This window comes from Mustela erminea, chromosome 5 (genome assembly GCF_009829155.1).
Source record: "Mustela erminea isolate mMusErm1 chromosome 5, mMusErm1.Pri, whole genome shotgun sequence".
Taxonomy (NCBI): domain Eukaryota; kingdom Metazoa; phylum Chordata; class Mammalia; order Carnivora; family Mustelidae; genus Mustela; species Mustela erminea.
This window is the reverse complement of record NC_045618.1, coordinates 105,178,871-105,205,441: the sequence shown is the minus strand read 5'-3', so window position 1 is coordinate 105,205,441 and position 26,571 is coordinate 105,178,871. Positions and strand designations below refer to the sequence as shown.

General features: G+C 40.7%; 2 long non-coding RNA genes across 2 annotated transcripts in view; one reads left to right on the top strand and one right to left on the bottom strand.

Moving 5' to 3' along the window:
- Positions 1-1,149: 1,149 nt before the first annotated feature.
- Positions 1,150-2,501, bottom strand: LOC116590015. The gene is made up of 3 exons (XR_004285485.1): positions 2,402-2,501; positions 1,550-1,644; positions 1,150-1,414 (listed from the first exon to the last, which is right to left on the bottom strand). It is a non-coding gene; the product is annotated as an uncharacterized LOC116590015 (long non-coding RNA).
- Positions 2,502-8,680: 6,179 nt separating this feature from the next.
- LOC116590014 overlaps positions 8,681-26,571 on the top strand; it is a 45,045-nt gene continuing 27,154 nt past the window's right edge. The window contains exon 1 of the long non-coding RNA XR_004285484.1: positions 8,681-8,752. This is a non-coding gene — a long non-coding RNA (uncharacterized LOC116590014). The remainder of the gene's footprint in view (positions 8,753-26,571) is intronic.

The following is a 26,571-nucleotide window of genomic DNA, read 5'->3' as shown; positions in this document are numbered from 1 at the left end:
TGCTTTGATTTTTTTTTTTTTTTAATGTAGTGCATTTTAATCCTTAAAGTGCCATGCAGCAAGATTTAATCTCTGGTGGCATTTTTCCATTTTATTTATGGAGGAGATAGCAGAGGAGATGTGGATAGATTGTCTGGAACTCCAAAGTGGAATGTTTTCAGAGCTGGGATTTGGTAAGCAATCCAAGCCCCAGAAATCCTGAGGCAGCACTAACAGATCTGTTTTCTCTTGGATTTTGGCTCCTCTTGAACTGCATTTATGAATATATGTGTCTATATGTTGCTAGGGGAAAAGGATGAGAGGTGACCAATGGATAGAGTTAAATCATATGTTTTCAACTGAGCCAATTGTAAAAAACCTACACCACAAACAAGAAAACTGCCAATGGCTTCAGATATAATAGAGCTCTGGGCAATTACTTTATCCTTTTGAGGTTCAGTGCTCTTATTATCTATAAAAACAAAACAAAGAAAGAAGAACTTACTGAGCAATTATGCATTACCACATAGGCCTGATACCAAATTAGGTGTATTCATAATGGTCACTGAATTTCCCAAAGTACAGTAGCTTAGAAAAAGGAAACCCGGGGCGCCTGGGTGGTTCAGTGGGTTAAGCCGCTGCCTTCGGCTCAGGTCATGATCTCAGAGTCCTGGGATCAAGCCCCGCATCGGGCTCTTTGCTTGGCAGGGAGTTTGCTTCCCCCTCTCTCTCTGTCTGCTTCTCTGCCTACTTGTGATCTCTGTCTGTCAAGTAAATAAAATCCTTAAAAAAAAAAAAAAAAAAAAAGCAAAGAAAAGTAAAGTAAAAGGAAACCCAGAGAGATGCCATGACTTGTTCATGGTTTGTCATAGTTCATTGAACTATAAACAGAACAGTCTAGTCCTGGGACATAGGTCTAGTGCTCTTTCTGTCACATTATTGCTACCTCAGGAGCCAGCTGATCTTGCAGGTCCTGGATGGCTCCAGTGTAACATGCTCCCATGATGACTGAGAGGGTACAATTCAACAAGTCTGAAGGGCAGATAAGAAACGAGTAAAGAGCTGATCTTCATGGTGATGGCTCATTGAGTCTAAAGCAAATGTTCTCAACCTTGACTTTACATCAGCATCATTTCATGAACTTATAAATAAGCAACCCTAACAATTAGGTCTATCTCCACACACATTAAGTTATGGGGGAGGGGTCCGGATATCAGTCTTTTCAAATCATCCCCAGTGATTTCAATGGCCAAGATAGAGTTCAGCTCTTTAGACTCAGGAATTCGTACCAATAAACCTCCTTGTTTGACACCGATACACTCCTTTCTCCTTCTCTCACATCTCATCTCCTCTTGCTCTTGCAAGCCAATGGGAAGGACAGCAACATTCAGCTTTCTTGCTTGTTCTCCTTACCGTTTACAACAGAGCATGATTGCTGTAGGGGAGGGGAAGACGGAAAATTAATAACAACAGGCATGAACAACAAACATTGGCAACAGGTCTATTCCTGACAAAGACTTAGCAGTGCATAATCATGACATGCCAAAACATTAGCAAGGAAACTACTCACGCGTGACTTGCTCGGGTGGCTTTGCCAGCAGATATCAACGGGCTCTTGGGAGTAGCTTCCACCCAGCCCTTCAGATAGAGGGTGTTGTGGCTTTCCTTAAGGGAAGAAACAAAAGTGATACACAATGTCAAAGTATTCCCATGTTCAAAATGACCCAACACCATATGGGATTCTATGAGCTAGAAAATAGTTGATTAAAATTTCAACTCTTCTCAAAGACCAAAAGGGATTTTATCCCCAAATCTGGCATAAACTGTGGCTGCCTCTAGAGTTGGATTATATCCTCATGAAAATGGGTCTTAACAATTTCCATGGGTTCTTATTCAGAGTCAGGCTCCCTGTTTTGGAATTTGATTTCAAACTCTGACAGATGGAAATCCACACTTCTTGAAAATAAACATGGCAGAGTTATAGAAAATATCTAGATCACCTAATTAAGTTTAAATATATATATACATTTCAATAGTAAATTGACAAAAATGGGGCTGGGTAATATTTGATAAAATGTTTCCAAGCTTTTCCTAAATTTTAAACATGTGATGAATAGTTTTAAAGTGAGTCAATCTCTTTCTGATATTCTCAACTGGTAAGAAAGAAAATGTGAAAACGTAGATGTTTCCAATTTTAGGAGAGGTTTCTCAACTCTCAGATTATAAAAGGGAGTAAAGACACTCTCATTTTTTTCCCCAGCATTTTGAGTTTCAGTTATCACTGACCAACACAGCAGAAAGAAATGCTTTTAATAAATTTTAACCTTTTTGTTGTGAAACATACACACACACATCAGAAAATTGCTAGGTTATGTAATGTTTAGCTCTAATGATCTACCACAAATAACATTTGTAGACCTACTAGCAGTCCAAGGAATATAGCAAGTCCTCGTGTAGTCAATTTTTCAGGTAGAAAAAGGCCATCATTTTGACATCCTGTCTTTCTTCCTGGAAAAGTAGGAACATAAACATCGGAAGCTGGTTTTGAAAGATTCCTAAGAGGGAGAAAGAAAGAAAGCATGTCAGTGGGAAATGTTAAGTTCATCTGAGGCGTTGAAGAATCATCTCTACAACAACTGGGATGTTCCCTGTTGCCTAAACATATTTCTGTGCCTCTGCCCCTGCTCTTCTTTCCATTTAGAGAGCCATAACCCTGTGGAATGTAAAAAGGAGTTGATACGCCTTTCCAACCAGAGGCTTATATAATTATGTGACTTTGGTATTAGCGAAAGCTGAAGTAGCCTGTCTGTGAGGAGCTCTACTCTCAAGAAGCCCAGCAATCACAAGAAATTAAAGGAACTCTAATTCTTATTTCAGTTACTTAAAGAACAGTTGAGGAGGTATATTTCATATGTCCTTCTGACAAACATCCCCTTGCTGCTTCTCACTCCTTCCATATTTGCTACAGTTCCAGAGTACCACCTCCACCCCAGAAATAATTTCTAGACACCTCATACTACAGTGTTTTCTCTGTTCTTTATTGTGTGGACCAGTTAGACCCTTCATGCTCCTTTAAAAAAAAAAAATTCTTTCAAAGAATTAAATTTTTAAAATTTAATTTAATTTTAATTTAAAAAAATGTTAAAAAAATTTTTAAAATTCTTTCAAAGCTTTTCCCATCCCCTAGAATAACACAGGAGAGCAACGGAAGCAGCCCTGCTAGAAAGATTCTTTCCCACTCTCTTCTTTCTTTTGTTGTTGTTGTTGTTGTTTTGTTTACTCATTCCTCAAATTCTGTGTTGCAAAGAGCCCAGACTGGTTTGGCAAAGTCCAAAAATGTGCTTTAGAGGCTGCAAAAGTGGGAAGAAGTGGACAGCAATCTTCTAGCTGCTAAGGGTATGGTATGTATGTGTGGATGGGTGGGGTTGGAGTGGGGTTGGAGACTGAAAATGCTCACATTAATAAACATTATCCCAGAAATGACTCATTGGCTTGAACTGGATTTTAAAAACAATATAAATTGAATGTGAATGAAGGTTGGGGCTATTATATCTTAACCTCATGTAATAAGAAAGGACAGTATATTAAAAGGTTAAAAAGTATTGAGAGACCTCCCTGTCCCAGAAAGAAGGACTTTGTCCCTGGGAGATTTCTGAAGATCCTGTGTGGCGGTGGTTGAGGGTAAGATGGGGAGAAAAGGGCCTGAAAGGAAGGAACAAACCTAAGTTAGCTCTCTGGATGATGGTTGTCTTCCTCCTGGTTTTTTGCTGAAATTCTCTCCTTTCTCCACTCAAATCTGCAGGGACCATATGGATATGGTCAAAACCTGCCTCATGCAGGACAAAGCCAAAGGCAACAGAGGTCAGTCAGACAAGCAGGACTGAGGCGGCTCAAAGAGTCCGTGTGCAGCCATTACTGTTCGGCTGTGACCACCTGTGTGGGGAATGTGATGAGAAAGAAGAAGTGACCTGTCAAGTCATAGAGCTGAGTCCAGGTAGACAGCGGTTACTTCCTTTGTCTAAAGTGTCAGGCAGCCTAAGAGAAAAATGTAGCCTTCATACAAAATCTAAGGAATATGAAGATGAGGGCAACTGAGTCCCCATAATGTAAGACAATGCCCAGATGTATAGGCTGCATAAGAACAAAAGAAGTGATTTTCAGAGAACAGTAACAAAAAGAATCTAAAGAGTTCGTTTAATAAAACTTGCTTCTAAGCAACCCCATGGTATGATTTAGGAATTCTGAAACCATGCCAATGTTTTTGAAATCTCAGTTAAAGAACCACTCCGGGATTGTCCATAGTAGACATACCTGAATTTGATTCCAACCAACAGAGCATCTGTTCACTCTAGTCATAGCGTCATGGCCCATCAGAGACGGTTGTACAAATGATGTCCTCCCAGGGATGATGCCAAGGTCATCCTCCCATTATTCCTGACTGATAGTACTGATTCTGAACTTGCAGTTCCTCAGCTTGTGTCTGCAGGTTTATAACTAATTACAACTACTCATGCTCACAAGGCTTTATCACAGGACAGATGGGTTCAGGTTTCCCTCTTCAACGTCCTTCTTTTTGTTGGTGTGACCACAGATTCCTATCTTTGTTGTCCTTAACATCTCCATTTCCTTTATTCCCCTCATCTGATTTTAGATCTTCCTTTTTAATGTGCTTGGAATCCAGGACTGCCCCTGTCATTCGAGGGACCCAGAGCAAGAGTCAAATAATAGTGGTTCATATACCTTGTGTCTAACACTTAGAAGTTATGAAATTTTGAGCCCACAAACTATTGAATAAGATATGATCCCTTTTGGGTGAATAAATAATACCTTCATAATTTAATACACCAAATAATACACCAAAGCTTTACTCATAATAATATGAGAATTATTATTACTCATAATAATATGAGTAAAGCTTTGGTGTATATGTGACTGAAGGTTGGCAAAATGTCAAAGACAACTGAATTTAATTATAATTGCCCATGGCTGGGTCTTTCGTTGATGGGCTGGCAATGTTTAGGTGAGTGACAAAATAAAGATACATATTTCATAAGTTGCTTTATATATACTCAATAAAATTTATTGTCTTGCCTTTACTTAAGCAAAATCACCAAATATGTTGCTATAATCAAGATTTTTCACTCAATTTGTATTCTACTAACAGAGGTGACCTAACGAATTAGAAAATAAAGTGTAATTGTATTTAAGTGTATGAAATTTGAATATATTTTTAGCAAAAATATGAATTAAAATAAAAGTAAACATTGAAAAATTAAAATTAATTTGAAAAATTAAAATTACTTCTCAACACATTTTCAGAAGAATTATTTTCTTCTAAAATATTTAAATTTATCTATTAAAGGCAAAATACAAAGAGTGAATTTCAATGCTTTAAAGCAAAATTTTTAGGTAAAGCTAACCTTTATATTTAATTTTTAAGATGAATTCAGTTTTATTAACTATTCTTTTTTTCTTTTTTGGTGCAAAAAAGGTGATTTGATTAAAACACAGGGACAGGACCCATGGGCAGAAGGAGCTAACTATTCTTATCAAAATGAAATTATTAGCATTAGTGAGTAGTCCTTATTACATGCATGTTATATCTAGATCCTCAAGTTGAAGGGTGATATGAATTGTTTAATACTGCAAAATGTCCTTCAGCTCCCAATGCAATTGTTTTTAATATACATTAACTCACAAAAACTCTGAAACCACAAACTGAGGCACAAAGAGAAGCAAGAAAATGGATACTCCACACTACTCGGAAAGGATTTGTTTTAAGCAAGAATCTGGTGCAGTCATGCTAAGAAGAAGGCTTTTTATAAGTTATTGTCTTTTCTTGAACATATGCCTGCTGCTCAAACCCTCCTGTACTCCATAGTTTGCCTCCATGTAAGCACTAGCACAACTGACAACTTTCATGGAATTGGACACAGGTAGCGGAACACCACTCCAGTTTGTTTCAAGAGCTTAGGGCAAGAAAGGTGGAATAGCATTTCCCTGGGACCTAAGAGGTGTTAGTCAGCAGAGCAGACATTTAGACTTAAGGGTTGAGCTGTACCATCACAGAACATTGAATTCAGAAAGATACGCCCATGTGTTCTTTACGAAATTTAATTTTTTTTTTTTTTAACTTTGTGATATATGGAGCCCTCTATAGCTTGGGATTCCAGTCCTTTTGCCTGGGTCTGAAGGTGGGACTCTCCTATTATGTCTCTTCCTCTCCATTTTTTAGCCCGGTTCTAATTATCTAATGCCTTCATATTTGAAAAGTTCCAACCACTTATGGGATCTTCTCCTTCCAAGCCATCTGAATCATCTATAAGATGAATTTCCCTACTATTCTAGGGCCTATCATGTCATTTCTTTGTCTTAGAACTTACAGTAGTTACCTGTTGCTTACTGGATCAAATCCCAAGTATTAACAGACTATCTCACGTCATCAAATTAATTTTCTTTGTTTACAAATAAGTACCCTTTGTTTAACCAAGCTGCTCTCTTTGTATCTTCCAGACTTGTAGTTATCATTCTTCTCTGAGCAAATTTGCTTACATGCATCCCACTTGTTTATCCATGACATCTTGGCTAAGACAATACCAAGCATCTTCACTTACCCATGTTAAATTCTATTGGATGGTTTGTGGATGTTTTTCCAGCTGGGTTTTATTATGTCTCCCAAATATTAGTAAAAGTAGGGTAATTTATTCTTCTTTGTTCTTTTAAAACTGTAATCCTATTTTAATTTTGTGAATATTTATTTTTTTTAAATAAAAATTTAGAAGTATATGAACTATAATGTGAAACTCTCTCTCTCCCTCACTTTCAACTCTCATTCCCCAGGAGAAAGTCCTATCAATAATTTAGTTTCCAGTTCCAGACCTTTTTCTATCTACAAATGTTTGCAAACATTTTTGTGTACCCTTTTTAATTTTTTTAAAGTTTTAAAAAATTGTATTTAAGTCATCTCTACACCCAATGTGGGGCTGAAACACACAACCCCGAGATCAAGAGTCACAGGCTCCTCTGACTGAGCTAACTAGGCAACCCCATGTATACTTTTTTAAAAAAACAAAAAGGTGATCATCCTAAATATTTTATTTTCTCTACTTGCATAACAATAATTATGGACATCTGTCCATGTCAGCACATCAGACTGCATTATTACTTCGAAGCTGGCTGTGATGAACATTACATGAATGCGGTATCTCAACTGTAAACAGGTAGAATAATAGCGTGTACTTCAGAGAGTTACGCTGGAGATTTGAGAGGTTAAGGGGGGTGCCTGGGTGGTTCAGTCGATTAAGCATCTGACTTTGACTCAGGTTGTGATCTTGGGGTCCTAGGATGGAACCTCACCTTAGACTCTATTTGGTCAACGGGGAGTCTGCTTGTCCCTCCCCCTCTGCCCCTCCCCATGCTCATACTCTCTCTGTCTCTCTCTCAAATAAATAAATACAATATTTTTTAAAAAGCCCTAAAAATCATTTGAAGTGCTAAGAACGGCATGTAGCACATGTAAGAACCAGTAAATTTTACCTACCAATAAAAACAGAGATTATAATAGCAATAATAATTATTAATTTATTTGCCTATTTCCTGCTGGTAGACATTTATGTGTTCTTAAATTCTTACTTCTACAAATAATGCTACAGTGAACTATCCTTACAAATACTCCTACACTCTAAATCATGCTAATCCACCTTTCCATCAACAGAGTAAAAGAACACAGTGTGTCAATTTTTAAAAGTTCATTGTGTTTCTGATTATAAAAGTAATACATGCTTATTCTAGAGAATTTTGAAATTATCAAAAATGGCAAGAAAATAAACCCCATCATAGCCCTACCATTCAGAGATAAAATCACTATTAACATTTTAATGTAATTCATTGGAGATCATCTCATTAAATTGATTTTTTTTTCATTCAATTTTATAGAGAAAGCCCTTGCCCATGACATTAAATGTTTTATCCCAGGAAATTACCATCATTTACTTTACTATTTTCCTATTGCTGGATATTTAAACTATTCCTAATTTTTCACCATATACACAAGTCTGCAGTTAGCTTTTCAACATATATTTTTATCCATGTTTCTGTTTTACTTAAACATAAAGGATACAAACTTTTGGGGCACCCGGGTGTCTCAATGGGTTAAGCTTCTGCCTTTGGCTCAGGTCATGATCTCATGGTCTTGGGATCAAGGCCTGTGTCGGGCTCTCTGCTCAGCAGGGAGCCTGCTTCCTCCTCTCTCTCTGCCTACTTGCAATCTCACTTTCTCTTGTCAAATAAATAAATAAAATCTTTTTTTAAAAAAAGATTTTTTTAAAAAAACTTTTGATTGCCAAAGTTCTTTCTAGAGAGGTTGTCGGCAATGTAAGAGTGTCTCTTCCAGGAATGGCCTGCAGAATCAGCCTCCACTTTTCCCATCTGGACCCATCCCCTGGATCCCACCTTCTCCACCTTCCCTGGTGCCAACTACTCCTGGTGATCTCAGCCACAGGTAATACTCAAGACCCTTGACAGTCCACAGGCTGGGTACCTGCTCTGTATTTAGCTTATCTAATAATATAATTTCTTGTTCTTCACAAAATTCCTTTCAAATTCTTTATGGTGACATTCCATCCTCTTTTTGGATATCATTGCAGGAAACAATAGGAGATTGGAATCTTGGCAAATCTAAATTCTATTTTCTGCGCAGGCAGGGACCGACTGTGTGACATCGGGAAGTGATTTATCCCCCCGGTGTCCGGGTGTCCTAATCAGTGAAGTAGAGGTATGTGTCATAGGCCTTTTGGCAATATGATAGTTATGATATTTTTGTAGTGAGCAAAATCACTGCAGAATGGTTTGAAAGCTGACAGTTCCCTTGTAAGCATGCCATAATGACTATCTGTGGCTCGTCATTTTGTTGCCCGGTCAATGGAGAAGTCTACTTTGTTGATCAAGCTGGATTTTTGCATTTCTTTTGGCTCGGAAGGAGACAGCTGGCCTGGCCTTTACTCTGTAGTAAAGGCCTCTTCTAAGGAGACAGGCAGGGAGAACGGTGTGAAGGCAGAGAGGGGGCTGGCAGGTCATGACCGAAGCTGCTGGAAGCACAGTCTACCTGTCAGGTGTGTTGATAGGTTTGGCCAAGAATTCACATACCGGGAAGTCAGGCACAAATACCACAATTTCTGCAGCCACAGGCAGAGAGTTTGTCAGTCCCCTTCTTCCCGCTTTCATCCATATGCAAGCAAGCGATAACATGTACTAAGTTAAATAATGCATGGTACTTCAACTATTCTTACTTTCTATCCTTTGGTTATTGTAATTACATGTAATTTTGTGACGGCTTTTCTATTTTTTAAGAAATCGCACTTTTGTACTTGATCCAGCTAACAGGATTTTCTTACATTACTTCATAAAGAGACCATCTTTTAAACTTCTAATGTTATTTCTTATTCATTAGTACATTTGCCTGTGGGGTATGTTCATAAATGGGTTAAAGTTACAAAGTTATGCTTATAAAAGCTCATGGTAATTTGGAGTATCAGGAGGATTTATTAATTTTGAAATCTTAAAAGAGCAAAAGCTAAAATGAGATTGGATTAAATATATTCTTGCATGCAGTTATTCTAAACACCCTTAAGGACCAAAGACTAACTTACAGAGGACATTATGCAAATGTGAATATATCTCTAAGTGCCTCGTAGGCTTGCTGATGTAATATTTTACATGGTTAGTTAAGTACATCAAGTAAAAGGTCTGACCTTGATAGAGTAGAAAGGTGCTTATTTCAAAACAACTCAGTTGTTTCCCCGGCCATTGCAGAGCCAGCAATGTCAAGTGAGTGAATCTAGAATCTCGTCATCTGGCTCTCAGTCGGCTAAGCATCTGCTTAGCAGGAAACCAAAGGTCTTCTTGGAAGACAACCCTGTCTTCTTGTTTCCCATCTAAATGTTCCCTGTGCCGAGATGCTTCTTAGGGACCCCACTGTCACAATGTGAAGAAATAGATCCCCGATGTGGCCAATCTCAAGAAAGAAAGTTTTAAAAAAAATAAATCTCCGGTGTCACCAATATTCAGGGTTTTTTTTTTTTTTCTTTCTTTTTTTAGGGTGGGCCCAAGAATATTGAACTTTTTAAAGAAAAGCTTCCCCACATGAACCCAACGGTTTGGTTTAGGAACCAACAGAGGCCTCATAAATTGTAATTTGACAGACTGCTGTGGTATTCTTGTATCCTTCCTTTGGTCATATTATCATCTCAGTATGATAAGGAGTAGATACACTTTCCGGGATTTATGGCTTCTATGTTAATATGAAAGGAAGAGAGTGTTAACGAGAGTATCATGACTAGATTCTAGAAACTTGGAACAGAGGGGCCGTTCTGTTCCATTCTGGCTCACCCATTATTCGTTGGTGTTTACCTGTGGTGTCCGTATCCAGGGTTGGCTGAAGGTAAGCGTCTGGGGGAAAATGTTACAAAGAAACCTAGATGTGCATTACCTTACCTCTGCTTCAAGTAGAGTTTTTTCCCAAAAAGAACTTAAACAAATCCATTAACTGATCATTAGTCACTAATTGATCACTATTTTAAGTAAACATTCCTTTTAAAAATTTAGTCAACTTTGGAGCGCCTGGGTGGCTCAGTGGATTAAGGCCTCTGCCTTTGGCCTGGGTCGTGATCCCGGGGTCCTGGGATGGAGCCCCACATTGGGCTCTCTGCTTGGCAGCGAGCCTGCTTCCCCCTTCTCGTTCTGCCTGCCTCTCTGCCTCCTTGTGATCTCTCTTTGTCAAATAAGTAAATAAAATCTTTTTTAAAAAAATAAATAAATAAAAATAAAAATAAAAATTTAGTCAAAGAATATTTACTGAGCATGTACAAGGTCCAGAGTTCTGTGCTTGCCAAAGAGCCAGTGTTTGAGGAACTTTCTAAATGTTCTCTGCCTTGTTCATTAGCCATGGGCAGGGGGAAAGTAGAATGTTCATCTGATTGACAAATTCATTTTAGAAGAAATTATTCTGAATGTGTGTGGCCCAGGAGGGATGCAAATTCCCATTTTGAACTAAATCTATTCTTTACCATCTTTAAGAACGGTTCTGTGTGTGTGTGTGTGTGTGTGTGTTTATTTCTCTCTGATCATTTCTTTGATCATTTTAAGCATCACTAATGCCCCAGCAGACTACAATGGGGACAACTGGCAGGTGGAGAAAACTGATGACGGTACAATCGAAATGTAATTTCTTCCACTATAATTCTCTACAAGCTGTGTAAACTCTCCTCAGTTAAACAAACATTTTTAAAGACAAAGATTTTACATTTTCATCCAAACACTGCTGGTAACAACTGCTCACTTTCACTCTTTTGGAGCCTTCCCAAACAGCCAGGAGATTTGCATTTTCCTTAATAGTCTCAGCAGTATGCTTCCTTCCAAAAAGAGAGAGAAAATGAAAACCCTGCATTTCCCTGAATGCTGAGTAAAATAACACGACTATATTCCAGGTAGCCTAGTGGATAAATATGCAATTATTATTATTATTATTATTGATTGACTTATACAGCAAACATCTCAAGCATTTGAACTTCACACACCACTATTTAAAATGACATCATAGCCTGGATACCAAGAGGAAAGTAGAAGATGGTGTTTCAATGTCCATATATGAATGTGCCTTATCCTCTATGAGTCCTCAGCATCTAAATTCAAACTAAATCCTGAGGCCCATTGTATAAAGATGTGATGAGGAGGAGCCCCTTGTCTGGTTCACAATACAACCCAAAGCAAAGCTCTCTCCTCTTTGGCATATGTTTTTATTTTGCTGATTATTTTTATGTCTGTAAACAATGGATAGTGAGGAAACCTTCAGCTTGACTCCGTAATACGCAGTGGGAGCTTATTGGAACATCAAATGGCATGTTCACTGCATTTGAAGGGAAATTAAAAGGTAAAAAAAAAAAAAAACAGTTTAGGAAAATTATGGGAAGAAGGGGCACACAGCAGAGGGTAATTTGTTCGAGATCGCGATGACAGTCAGGGGCAGAATCTCAATATGGTGGCTCCCAGAGGACGGGCCTTGACCGTGAGCTGTCACAATTATTTCAAAACAGCGGTTATACTCTTGCACTTAATGGTGATACCCTAAGAAATGACTCAGAGCCCAAATATTCTGAGTAATCAGCAAAGGGCCTCCATGGATGTGCTGTTGTATGTGGCTCTCCTGGCTGTGATGAAAGAGGCCAGCCTGTGAGTATAGAATGCCAGAAATTCAGAGACCTAATACAAAGACTGAATCCACATAATTTTGTGTGATGTTTGTCTCCCTGGCTTGCAGCTAGAGTTGAAACCTGACCTCCAAATGTTCCACTGATGCTCTCTGCCTACCAGCAAACTGCTTCTGTTCTAGATTCCCAGAGCAGGAGAATTGGATGAAGTCAGGGATAGTAGCCGATCATAACTCTTTGGTTGTAATAAAAAGAATTCCAACTTCAATTAGATTATCCCCAAAAATCTGCTCGTGTTACCTGGAAGGCAGACATCGCTGGATCCAGGACCTCAATGGTGAAGCCTGCTCTGGTCTCTCTACATCTCTTAACAGTGTATTTCTTCTTTTCGTGTTTTGGTCTCATTCTTTCCCACTGCCCAGTGCTGGGCATTCAGTGGGACCAATTACTGTCTTTCCTTGGCCAACACAACTTCATGGGTGGATTGTTTCTTTCCTGCAGACAGCATCCTCCCCTGAGCATCCTGCTAAACGTGAGTGAATGGGGTGAGCTGCACGAGCGAAGCCCAGGGCAGGGTTGTTTCCTCCTAGGCAAGTATGGGAATGCCATTGGCTGAATTCATTGCACAAATTCCATCTCTCAGAATGATGGTATTCTGGTCCGTGACGAGCAGTAAAGTCAGTCAGCTCCCTTGCCTTTGCATAGGCTGGTTTTGACTCAGAGTGCCAGTTGTTCATTCATTAATTATTTCTTGAGTTGCTACTGTGTTTTGGACATTACCACGTATGTTGCTACATTGCTCTTGTCCTCCTGGAGCTTACAGTCTATTAGAGAGGATAGACGTTAACCAATGAATTAACCAAGTTACCTTCTCAATTTTGTTATCATTTCAACTATTGTTCCTTTACCCATTCTCTGTAAAATGACCAAACTGATCTTTTAACAACCTAAATCATGTCATTCTTTTGTTTGAAATTCTTCAATGACTTTTTTTTTTTCTGGGAATAAAACCTTTGTAATTTAAAATTTTTTCCAGCTTTATTGCCATATAACTGACAAATAACATTGTGCAAGTTTAAGGAGGACAATTTGTTGCTTTGATACATTAGGCATTGCAAAATGTTTATCACCATGGTGTCGACTAATACTCTTTACATGACATAATTACCATTTCGTTTTGTGGTGAGAACATTTAAGGTCTGTTTTCTCTTGGGGCGCCTGGGTGGCTCAGTCAGTTAGGCATCTGCTCAGGCATTCGGCTCAGGTCATGATCCCAGGGTCCTGGGATGGAGCCTGCATTGGGTTCCCTGCTCAGCGGGGAGCCTGCTTCTCCCTCTCCCACTGCTCCTCCCCATGCTTGTGCTCTCTCATCTCTCTGTCAAATAAGTAAAGAAAATCTTAAAAAAGAAATCTATTCTCTTAGCAACTTTCAAGTATATAACGCAGTATTATTAACCATAATCACCATGCTGTACAGTATAACCCCAGAACTTACTCATTTTATTCCTGGAAGTTTTTACTTTGACCAGCATCTCGCCATTTCTCCCACTCCCTGGCCCCTGATAACCACCACTGTCCTCTGTTTTTATGGGTTCAACTTTTTAGATTCCACATGTAAGTGAGATCATACAGTATTTGTTTTTCTTTGTGGGACTTATTTCACTTGGCATTATGTTCTCAAGGCCCGTCCACGTTGTTGAAAATGGCAGGATGTCTTTCTGTCTCATGGCTGTATATTTATATAGATTACACCTTCTTCAACCATTTGTCTGATGTTGGACATTTAAGTAATTTCCATATCTTGGCAGTTGTGAATAGTGCTGCAATGAATATGGGAGGGCAGATATCTCTTCGAGATATCTCTTTGGATATCTACTTCGAGGAGGGATTGCTGGATCATATGGCAGTTCTATTTTTAATTTTTTTGAGGAACCTCCATACTGTTTTCCACAGTGGCTGCACCATTTTGCATTCCCGCCCACCCTGCACAAGGGTTCCCTTTCCTCCACACGCTCGCCAGCACTTGTTATCCCTTGTCTTTTTGGTGATAGCCGTTCTTGATTAAGTGTGAGGTGATATCTCATCATGGTTTTGATCTCTATTTCTTTTTTTTTTTTTTTTAAGGATTTTATTTATTTATTTGACAGAGAAAGATCACAAGTGGGCAGAGAGGCAGGCAGAGAGAGAGGAGGAAGCAGGCTCCCTGCTGAGCAGAGAGCCTGATGCAGGGACTTGATCCCAGGACCCTGGGATCATGACCTAAGCCAAAGGCAGATGATTTAGCCCACTGAGCCACCCAGGCACCCTGATCTCTATTTCTGAGAAAAAAATTTACCTAACACTTACCATGGGCTCGATGGCTCTCTGGGACCTGGTTCCAGCTAAGTCCCTTGCTTTGTCCACCTTGCTGTACCCGGCAAGACCTACCTCCCCAATGCTTCTTGCCTCTTCCAGCCTCTTTCTGGGCCTGGTACTTGCTCTTCCCTTAGCTTTGCATGTGAATAGCTCCTTGTCATTCTTCCTTTTTTAGGTCATAACTTAAACATTACCTCAAAGAGGCCTTGCCTACGTCTCTATCATTATTCCCTTCACACCACTTACCACAATCTGCAATTATCTTCTTTATTCTCTTCCTTAATGTCTGCTTCCTCCTAGGAGAATGAATTCAAGGACCGTGTTGTCTTCTTCAGGGCTTTATCAGTGGTCTGAGCAATTGGTAAGCTCTCAAGTTTGTGGGGGGACCACCTCTTCCACCATGAAGCCTGCCTTGGGCAGAATTAATTTCCACGTCCATGATGCCACCACTGTACTTCTTGCATAGCCTGGTTACAGCACTTGCTCTGCGAGGCTGTAATTGCTTCTCTCCACACCTGGCTTCTCTGCTAGCGCACAGATCGGTGACATCAGGGACTAAGACTTATCTCTGTATACCCAAAGCCTATCAGTGGTACCCAGGACATAGCGGGGGCTCTGCCGCTTGGTGGTGGAATGAAAGCAACCCCAATTAACTGGCAGTCCGTATGTGTGTGTTTGTGTACTCATCAGGAAAGGGAGGGGAGGAGAGCCACAGAAAGGAACTCCATGCTTTCAGCTTTCTTTGCTCTGCGGATGGGGAGGGTGGAGAGGGATGAAGGAAAGGCTTTCCGAACAGAAGACAGAAACAAGGAAACTTGCAAAGAAAGAAAACATATTGTCAAGCATTTAGATTCAATTAGCAGCCTCGGGTGGGTGAAAAAGAGAGCAGTACTAGGGGAGAACCAGAAGACAGGTACTTGACAGTATTCCTTTAATGCTTTTCCTGTTCCTTGATGCATTGTCTTCTTGTGCAAGTATCGATATTGTGTGTAGACAGGGGGAAACGCATCATCTTCAAACTGTAATGAATCTAAAATGAAAACAAGCCACACAGTTGGCCAATACTGCTTTAAAATTGCACATCAAGAACACTTCCAGGGACAAACACTTTCAAGGCAAACAAACCAAACAGAAATTAAAAAATCTCTGTGGGGTATAAATATGTAATTACACTCACACAGGGAGCATTTTATCAGGTAAACCATCCCACTTTGTTAATTGAAATGCTCCAGCTCTGAGCTTTTTTGACAAAGCGTCTGAATATGTATGTGGAGGGTGTAGACACGCGGCTTCTCCTCACCCTTCCTCGCTGGGACTAACCGCCTCAAAGCCATTCTCCCCCTGCAGCTGTGAGGTCAGTTCCAAAGCCTTCCTTTTGTTTGTTTGCTTCTGTTTCCATCTAGCTGAACGTCGCCAGGATGCAACCTCGTTCGGAATTTTAAATATCTGTCCAAAACACAGCCCGTGTGGAAATTAAGATGGATATACTTCACCTCTATATAGCTCATTTGAAATCCATAGATAAGCCATCCTGTTTAGTAATTTAGAAAAGTTAAGGCAACCGAGCAGAGAGCTGTTGGAGGCACCTGCATGAGTGTGGTGATGTGGAAGAATGCCCGGCTAGACTTCCGGCGCCCGAGTTCCATGTGACGCGGCTGACTCCATATGTGGCCGTGGGCCACCAAGACATGGCCGACTCATTTCTGTCCTCTAAAATAAAGATTGACCTGTGATTGCTAAAAACCTCCTTTCTACTCCGACAAGGCTTAAAATCCATATCCAAATAGTACTGCCTTTTTTGGAAGGTTTTTTGTTTGTTTGTTTGCTTGGGTTTGGGGTTTTTTGGTTTTTTTGTGGGGTTTTTTGGTGGTGGTTATTGTTTTGAACCATTGAATGATCAGTTCCAAATGTTTGAAAGGTCACCCAAAAGAGGCTCTGGAGTATGTGGGGGCTCTGGTCTGTTTTCAGGCCCCAGTTCAGCCAATGCTGGCCCACGGGCGCTGTGGCCACCATGGCGGGTCTCTGCTCCTGGTCCATATCCTCATATCCTCATACCCTGCTTCTGCCACATATACACTGAATGATCGCAGGCAAATTAGCTCACCCCTCTCTCACACAGTCCCTTTCTTTCTTTCTTTCTTTTTTTTTTTTTAAGATTTTATTTATTTATTTGATGAGAGAGATCACAAGTAGGCAAAGAGGCAGGCAGAGAGAGTGAGAGGGAAGCAGGCTCCCTGCCAAGCAGGGACTTCATCCCAGGACCCCGAGATCATGACCTGAGCTGAAGGCAGCGGCTTAACCCGCTGAGCCACCCAGGCGACCCTGACACAGTCCCTTCTTATTATATATGGTATATACATACATACATACCTATATATAGTTATACTATATATCAATAGAAGTTAATATATCATTAACCATTGAACACAATTTTCGGCTCAAAGTAATGCCCAGTATTAGCCATGCTTCACATCCTTATCTCATTTTCACAATCATAAACTTGTCCTTGGGTGTCATCCTCTGGGATGAGGATTGAGGTCCGTGTTTCCTCACCTTTGTTGGCTCTCGGTCAATGCCTCCATTGCCTCTGTCTTGGGCTGGCTTTTCCATCCTCCTACCTGGAGACTCTCTTGACCTCCCAGGTGTACAATAATCCTCCCCATCTCTGCACTCCTCTAGGGCATTTCTCATGGGGAGCAGAGTTTATGCCATGTGTTGCATCATTAATCTTCAGGCCACATGTGCATTTTTGGTCGAATCCAGAATCAGGGAACATGATCATCGTCAGGTCGAAAAGGAGATCAAACATTGGCGATGAGGAACTTAAACCCATGACACTGAGGTAAATATCAAAGAATAGATAACTGTTTACAATAAATTCAGGTGTCTCAAACATTGGAGATAACTGATTAGAATAAATTCAGGTGTCTCAGTCTAGATGAATTATATACCAACTGCTCTGTTCTTACGTCATTCCTTTCCTTGCTTTTTCCACCAGAGCACCCTTCCTCCCAGACAGAACTTCCCAGAGACCCTGTATTATTTCCCTCCTTCCCTTCTTCTCTCTCTAGGTTCCTTCCTCATCCTGGCCTCTCCCGCCTTCTCTTGTTTTTTTTTTTTTTTTTTTCCCCACAACTATTTATTGAGCAACTTCTATGGGCAGGGCCCTGGAGACCCAAGGGAAAGCAGAATGAGTAAGACCCCAGTCTTCACGGCACTTTAGCTCAACAGGAAAGACCACAGAGGGGTTGGACATTGAGAGGAAGTTTGGGAAGGCATAGAGTACATGACTGGGCCACTTGCTGTCCCTCTCCAGTGAGGGAGGGATTTCCCAGAAACACCCTTTGGCCCATAGAAAGAACGTAAGAAATGAGAAAACTGGAAGCCTAGTAGGTGGAGATAAAAGGAACTTCAAGCCCCTACCCAGTTTCTGTTCTCTTCTTCTTTACCTTTCTTTCACAACTTTTATCTACTGGGTACCTGCCATTGACTGATTCAGCAAATACTCAGGGAATGACTGTTGCATGTCAGGTAACACACTGGGAGTAGGGAATAGAGCAGTGAATAAGACAAAGGGTCTCCTGCCCTCAGGTAGCTGATGGTTCTAGCCGAGGCCTCAGGCCAGGCCTGAATTTCGTGATTTATAGGACAGTGTGCGTACTTTAAGAACTTTGCACATACTAAATAATTTAATCCTCATATTTGCTCTATGTGGTAGGTACTGTTGTTGTCTTCATTTTATGGATAAGGAGACTATGGCATAAGGAGGTCAAGTAACTTGCTCAAGGTCCTATAACTAGGTGGCATCTGGCCTCTCCCACTTATTAGTTATGTGACTTTAGCTAAATGACTTAATCTTTATGCAGCTTTAGAAGACAGGGATTATTACTATCATCCACATCTTATAGGTGAGAAAACTGAGGCACAGAGCATGATGCCTAGCAATGGTTGCTATTATTATTATTATTCCTGAGAGACTAAAAAAAAAAAAAAAAGAGATAAGGAGGTTTCAGAAGCCTGGAGATGAGCCAGTATGATTCCAAATTTTCATAATTGTGTCCTTTTACCAACTGTAACGTGATGAGCTGACACGAACCCTGGGTAAGATTCTGTCAAATTTGATGGAAAGAGTTCTTCACGAAGCATTTAAAAGGTGGTGTCTAGCACTTGCCTTCATGAAGAGCAAGTCTCCCCATCTCTTTGTCTCTCATGATGCTTCAGGTTTATTAAGTAGACATGGCTTCACAGCCACATATGAGGAGGGAAAATGTAGACATGACAGATGATTGACAACAGATAACTTCTATTGGTCTGCTGAGGCTGCCGTCACAAAATACCTCAGAGTTGGTGGCTTGAATGACAGACATTTATTTTCTCACAGTTTTAGAGGCTAGAAGTCTGTCATCAAGGTATCTGCCAATTCAGTTTCTGGTGAGGTTTCTCTTGCTGGCTCGCAGATGGCTGCCTTCTCACTGCAGCCTCACACTGCTTTTCTCTGAACATAGAGAGAGAAGGAGCTAGTCTCTTTTCCTCTTCTCATAAAGATACCAATCCTATCCCATTAGGGCCCCCATGACCTCATTTAACCTTAGTGACCTCTACAAACATAGTCACTTTAGATGTGAGGATTTTAACATATGAATTTTAGAGGGACACCAGTCAGTCCATAACACAAAACATTAGTCATCCGTGTGACACAGCTGCAGAAAACACCAGCCTTCGGTGAAGGTATTGGCCCATGATGTGAAGGAGAGTGTCCCAAACACTGTATTTCATCTCATTTGGTTATGGGTGTCTCACTTGAAGATAAGAAGGGAAAGCCAACATTTATCAGGCATATACTGCATTTGATACTTTATGTAGTCCTACGACAGTCCTGCAAGTTGTTGGTTTTATGGTTCTCACTAGAAAAAACTGATAAACAATCTGTTACTTAAAATGACACCAGCTCTCTTACCAAGGTCAGCCAGCTAAGGAGGTGGTAGGGTTTGAACCAGAAGAGAGGTATGGGAATAGGGGGTCTTGAAAAGAGAAACTCTGAGGAAAGACATTATGGATGATTATCCTGAGAAAGGGGAATTTCAGCGTGATTCCACAAGATAGTGCGTAGATGAAGTGGTGGAGATCACAGGGAAGAAGGTTTGGAGCAAATGCATGTTAAAAAAAAATTAAAGATTTTATGTATTTATTGGAGAAAGAGAGCATGGGAGAGAGAGAGAGCAAGAGAGAGAATGAGCAGGGGGGAGGGAGAAGCAAATACCCTGCTGAGGTGGAAGCCTGATGTGGGACTCAGTCCCAAGACCTTGAGATCATGACCTGGCCGAAGGCAGTCACTTAACTAAGACACCCAGGTGCCCTTAATGTATGTAAAAAGATGTTTAAAGCTACAACTCTCCAACATGGAATGGATTATTTTAGAATAGATTATTATTCCTCCGCTCACTAGCGGAGGAATTCTAAAACTAGAAAGTCTTGTTGCAGGAGAAAATCAGCTAGAGCCAAGCATCAGATGGATTGAAATGGAGAACAGGCTTAAACGCGCTCCATTACTCCAAGTTTGTTGAGATTTTCTGTTATCATAGAAGGACTTCCCCAAGGGCAAGTTTCGGTATCTGAAATTCTAAATACCTTAACCTCTGAGCACCAAGGTGGTATGAAAAACTTATCTGATGCATAATTTTTGCTCAATATTTTCATATGAAAATGCAGTCGATTTAGTCAGAATCTATTTGAATTAAGTTATTAAAATAAAAACAAGCCATGAGAGCCATTTCCGTTTATGACAGCTGGGAACCGTATTCCAAGAATGCCCTTGTAATGGCATTCGGAGTTGCTTACCTAGGGCACATCAAAGAATTAGATGCAAGTGGTCATTGCGCTAATGAAATGCTTATCTTTCTCTGTTCATCAGGCTGAGGAGCTTTTACAAATGGCTGATATTTGGACTCTTTTTCCAATATTAATTAACTGAATGGGCATCAGGGCTCCTAAACTCTATTAAATTAAGGATGACCTAGATTAATTCTTTTCCTGTGTAAGAACTATGTTTGGAAGCTAGCAATTTCCGAATAGTCATAAAATAGACGTAGGTTGCGACACGTCAAGGAACAGCACTACTTGCCATCAGAGATTCCTATTTTGTAAAAAGTAAAAGCAAAAGCAAGACCTTGTTTCATGGGGAACCTGAAATGTAACTTACATCATTGCCCTTACAATAAGTATCTTCTAGAAACCTGAGATATATTTGGGTCATCACAATTCTCCAGATGTATTTGTACTTCATGTTCTAATTCTGAGTGTGTTTGGGCCTGACAGCTCTTGGTTAAAATGAGTCATGAGGCAAAAATACTTCTGGCTGCTTTGGCTGTCCCACTCATCCAAATGTTTTTGGCAAATAAAGCTCAATGGGCAAATGCTAACATTCCCCAAGAGCTTTTGGCCTGGGGAAATTTTTGCCAAAACTTTATTTGTCCTTAGTACCCAAACAAATACTGGCTGTAGTAACAAAGATCACAGCAAGCTCTCCCAACTGGAGAGCACTGGGAAACAGAACAAAATTTCCGGCTGAAATGGTTAGACCACTGAAAGACACCCAGATGGAGTAAAACTTAATTATTCACAGGAAATTTTGGCTTCATATGGCCTTTTGCTTTTCTCAGCTCTGCTTTATAATATGCCAGAAAAGTCCAGCCTCCTTTCTCAACTTGTATCTCAAGCCTCCTCTCCCAGCTCATCAGTCCATTTTTTTTTTTTTTTTTTAAATCTAAAAGAAAGCTTCAAGCACCTGGTGTAGGAAAACTGTATGGATTGCTCAGCATGGGAACTAATTATTTTAAGTCACATTGTTTGTTGTGTTTTACCTGCTGCGGTGAGCCTCACTTCCCAAGCAAGCTGCCACAGGCCAGCTTTTGCTCAGAACTCAAATGCGTGTTGATTCCACCCTGACCCCGAAGACTTAATGTGGGGAGCACGTTTGTACATTTCATGCAAACCAAACATGATGTCAGGTTTCGACAGTTTCTTTTGAAGAGGTTAACCTTTGACTGAACTTAGAGGGAAAAATTTATGCTCAATTGAGTAACTTGATGCTGACTGGAGTGGTAAGAATATCAATGACATGAATAACTTCAGGGATGCTGGAGGGTTCCCTGTTTCACGTTCAGAGACTCTCAGGTTGGGTCAAGTGTACAGACTGATTACTGCCTGGTCAGGAAGCAGTGAAACCTGATATACAAATACACCTGCAATTTGATAGGCTCCAGGCATGATCTTTACAAGCAAATTGCTTCTTCAGAACTGTCGTATGAAATTGCTTTTATCTACTTTTCTTTTGGAATGATGGGCCAAGTGAAGAATCCATAATCATAGCGTTCTGTTTGGATGGCCTATGGGCCAAGTCTATCAAGTAACCTGTTGTGATATTTGAGGGGCTCCAAAACCTTCTTACTGCTCTCAGTTTCCCCAAGACTTCTCCCTTGCTAACCCTGTGAGGGCCTAAAATATTTTCACTCATGATTCTCAGGGCTGGAATGAACCTTCTCCCCTGAATGGTCATGTACTTCTATTTTCTTCTCAGTGGAGGGATCTCCTTCACAACAACCTCACTTGGTAACGCACATTTCTTATGCTACAGTGATTATCTGGAAAAGGACTCATACCTGAGGATTGCAAATGTTCTGGAAAAGGACTCATACCTGAGGATTGCAAATGTTCTGAGCAACTTCTACCACTGTTCTCAAATTTGCCCATGGCAGACATTACCAATCAATCCTGATCCTCTTTCCAGTCGAGCCACACCCAAGGTTTAGAATCCTTTCTAAGACAGTTTTGTATGCAGCCGCTACCCTGCCTTTGGTGTTGGGACAAGAGAAGAGACCTGTTTCCTGTTCTGATTTTAGGACATTAAGTCCTTCACTTACGTCCATTCATTAGTCAAATATCTCGTGACCTTACAGAGAAGGTTCATAGGACATGTGGATTTTTTTTCCCGTAGTTTTCCTGAGTAAGCTTTTGCTTCTTTTTTATATACTCCTTAAAATATATGTGCACAGTTGTATTCTATTTTTTTATTTAACATGAAGGTTTTATTTTAATGTTATTATAAATACTTGATACATATATTAAATGAATGCATGATATTTCATATAATTGGCATGAGTATTTATATCATTATCTCTTTATGTTGAACATTTAGTTTCCTTCTGATGTTTTGTTACTATAAATAATATGATATATGACAGAATTAGTTTTTACACTTAGAGATCTTTCTATATTTGGAAATATTTTCTTAGGTTACATTCTCAGAAGTGGGTTATTGGGTCGTGAGCATTTTATGATGGTTAATAGATTACTCAACCACTTTCCAATGGATTTATATCGGTTTGCAAGCCCACCATGTATGAAACTACCTAACTCGGCTATTGCCTCCCTGCCAATTTTGCATATATATTTAAATTTAGCAAGGCTCATTACATGTGAGTTGCTTCTTCTGGGACTCCTGACATGTGCTCTGTGGTTCTGTGGTGCTTACCACTCTGCTGCCATGCTCTGTCATCTGCTATGGGGCTGTTGAAGTTGCCTAGGTCCCTAGGGAATTTATAGCTCTCCCCAGCTTCCCTTGGCATTGACCTGTGAGTTCCTCTGTTGCATTGGCCAGAGGTTACCATTCTCTTGGCAGTAGTTATAATTAACAGCTTGGTCCTCTGCTCTCCAACTCCTTTATTTTCATCCCTAATAGTAAGAACAGCTACCACTGCCATTACTATTGCCACTTACTGAGTACTGGTTAATCACTGGGCATGATTCTAAGTACTCCACATGTACTCCACATGTAATATTTTACTAAGTCCTCACCGAAGTGCACTGAGATGGCTGTTATCATTCCCGATTTACAAATGAGTGGGTAATTGAAACTTAGCAAGCTCCATAACTTTGAGAGCACCTAAGTGCTAAGTAGAGTTGCTGAGAAGTAAATGGAGGCTCTATCTTATTTCCCACCCCAGGACTATAAGCATTCTATGTAATGCCTCTATGTCCCGGAGCACCCCCATCTAGGCTCAGTCCATTTGTTGACTCGGAAACCAATTCAGTTCTGAGTTGGGGGAGATAAAGGAACTCTAGGCCAGCATCTGAAGTCGCTCTTGCTGCAATACCAGCTCCAGTCTGTACTTGATTTATGCTAAATGGACTTCTGCTCAGTGATAGAGCTGAGAAGACATAGCGCGGGTGGAAAGGCTAATGAGAATATTCGCTAAAGTGAGTTTTTGTGAGCACTGAAAGAAGGTCATCTCAAGGTGGTGACATATTTTAGATATTTCCTCCTCTGAATGGTAAAATCTGGCTAACTGCAGCTCCTGCTTTTACCTTCCCTTGTCACCAACTTTCCACTTTGTTCTCAATTCCAGCAACCATACCCTTGCCTCAGTTTTCCATGACTGATTCCTGGGCTTGATAAATTTTGTTAGCTCAGTTTCTATAAGATCTGCAAAGGAATAGTAAGAACTGGCAGGAAAGGGGAGAGTCCTTGCAGAAAAGATCTCAAGGGTTTTAGACGAGGAGGTGGAATAGAAGACTAAACTCATTGGTATGGGTATTTTCACCTGTAACTCAGGACTCAGCATACATTCAAAACCCTAGAGTACTTGTAAAGCTAGTCTAAAGTTTATTGGGATTGTTCCTTCTGAGTTTGAAACTGGTTTCTGAAACAAAGTGGAGATGCAGAAGTTCCTTGGCATAGAAGAAGGGGTCAGAAGGCTCAAGGATGCGCAAATCTGAGGATATACTTCTGATGCATAAACTCATAACCAGTCACCTGATTATATTCCCTGGGAGAGTCTAAAGGACACTGTCGTCATTTTAATAATAAGAAATTCACTGGTGAGGGAGACACTCATATCTTTGATAAACTTGGTAGTGGCTGTATTGTATAACCATGCTGAGTTCAGTGAGTGGTATACTGCCTTGGAACTGGATTCCCCAACAGCAGATGGGGTCAGTGGGGTTGGGGAACAGTGGAGATCAGGTGGAAACTTTAAACTATCTGTAGCAGACACTGTGGTGCTCTCCTAGGGCCATTGTCTAGAGCAAGTGCAGCTTGCCATTGGCAATACTGTTGGCTAACAGCTCAGAGATGTGCCTAATTTAGGGAAATACCTCACCCAAGTTTATGCCCACTCACTGGGTTTCCAGAGAGCCCAATGTAAGATACTTGGTGCCAAAGAGTCCTAGGAACCAGACTCTAAAATACACAGATTCTGGAGCTCACCAGCCAACAAGCAATAACTCCATCATTGGCAGTATATAGAGTATGACTAGCTCCTAGCATGTAGTCACAGTACAATTGTTAGCACTTTCACCAGTGGTAAGTTGGGTTGGGGGACCAGTTGAGGGGGATGTACTGTCTTGTGCAATGTCTCTATTGTGTAAGGGGCATGTGAGAAAGGATTCTATGAAGACCATGGAATTGTATGGCTTTGTTGAGAGCCACTGATAAGATGAAAGGAGAAAAGATCAGGCTCCAGTCAGTGATCAATACCTAATTTGAGGCAAAACACAGAAGCCAAAGGGCCTGTTTGTTAACATTTCAGTGGACCCTAACGTCTTACAGCCAAAGTGTAGACAGATGGAGGGCCAGGCTCAGGACTTTATCATAAAGTAGTGGAACTTTACACCAAGGTCCAAGTGGGACCCTGTGATTTGAGATAGAGCTATGTAGGTATATATGTTTGAAAATGGACCTTCCAAATTCCCTGAAGCCAGCAAGCCTATAGAAGGGGGCCTTCCTCCTTGTCAGAATGTAGTGGAACCCCTTGATTGGAGAACATGCAGAAGATTCAACTCATGCAGGTGCCTTGAAAGACCATGTAATCTCCCTCTTTCCTCCCTCCCAGCACGCCACCTCCCCTCCTGGTAACCAGACCAATAATCTCAGCATAGATTGAGGATATGCTAGGCTGAGTAAGAATGAGAGACGAAACACAGAAGGCCCTATGGCCAGGGTAGTATGCTTGGGACTGGTTGCTGGAGTTGCTGACTCAAGAGAGTAGAACCTAAAATTAAGTAAGGGAGAGTTTGAAATGGAAGTACTCTCTTGCAAAATAAGATTTAATAGACCAGAATGGACCCCAGAGACTGCGCTGATATAGTGCTGGGAATGCTCCTAGAAGCTTGGGAAAAGGGATGGCCATACTAAGTGGAGAAGTATCAGAACTGGCCTGGCAGGTGGTAGAGGAAAGTTTCAAAAGGCACAAAGAAGTGGGCATGCAAAGATAGATATACTACTTAAATCTAAAAACTGCTACCAGCCAATATATTCTACATTCTGCGGGAAGGCAAGGGGCACCAGCATCATTGAGCAGCTTAGTGGTGGCTGTCCTCTTCCCCAGCTTAGGTCAGGGATGTTGGTGGAGATGGTGTTACAGAAATGGGCTCTCTGAGAACAAAGAGGGATTATAGTTAGCTGTCCTTAAACATCAGAAGCAAGGTACATACAATTACTGCAACTAGCGACAAGTTCAGGGTGGTGCCAAGGGAGGTCTGTCTGACTTGCAGGGCACTATGAGATGGTTAATTATCAGGAGCAGGCAGGGAAGAACACAGTTGGTGTTCAGTATACCCACTGCTGTATCTCTGGTGCTTCCATGTCCAATTTTAACTATCAATGGACAAGTGCAGGACTAGGGCCTGAGAAGAACATGATAACCAGGGACTCAGGTCCCTTAAGATGAGAGTCTGGATTATCCCATCGGACCAACCACCTACACCAGCAGAAACTGAACATCAGTAGTGGAGGAAGGGAATGAAGACTACTAGTTAAGGCATCCTAAGTACATTGTGTCCACTCTGCGTGGAGGTAGAAGAGGTCTGATGAATATACGTGGTATGTGCATGGGCTCCTGGTCATGGCAAATAGTTTGACTGATTAGTGAGGGGCTCTAGAAGGAAGAGAACTGGAAGACTGCTGACAAGGAAGTCTGGGGAAGAAGTAGGTAGAAAGCTTGTAGGTGTGCCACAAAATGTGTGCACCCCTGAGTCT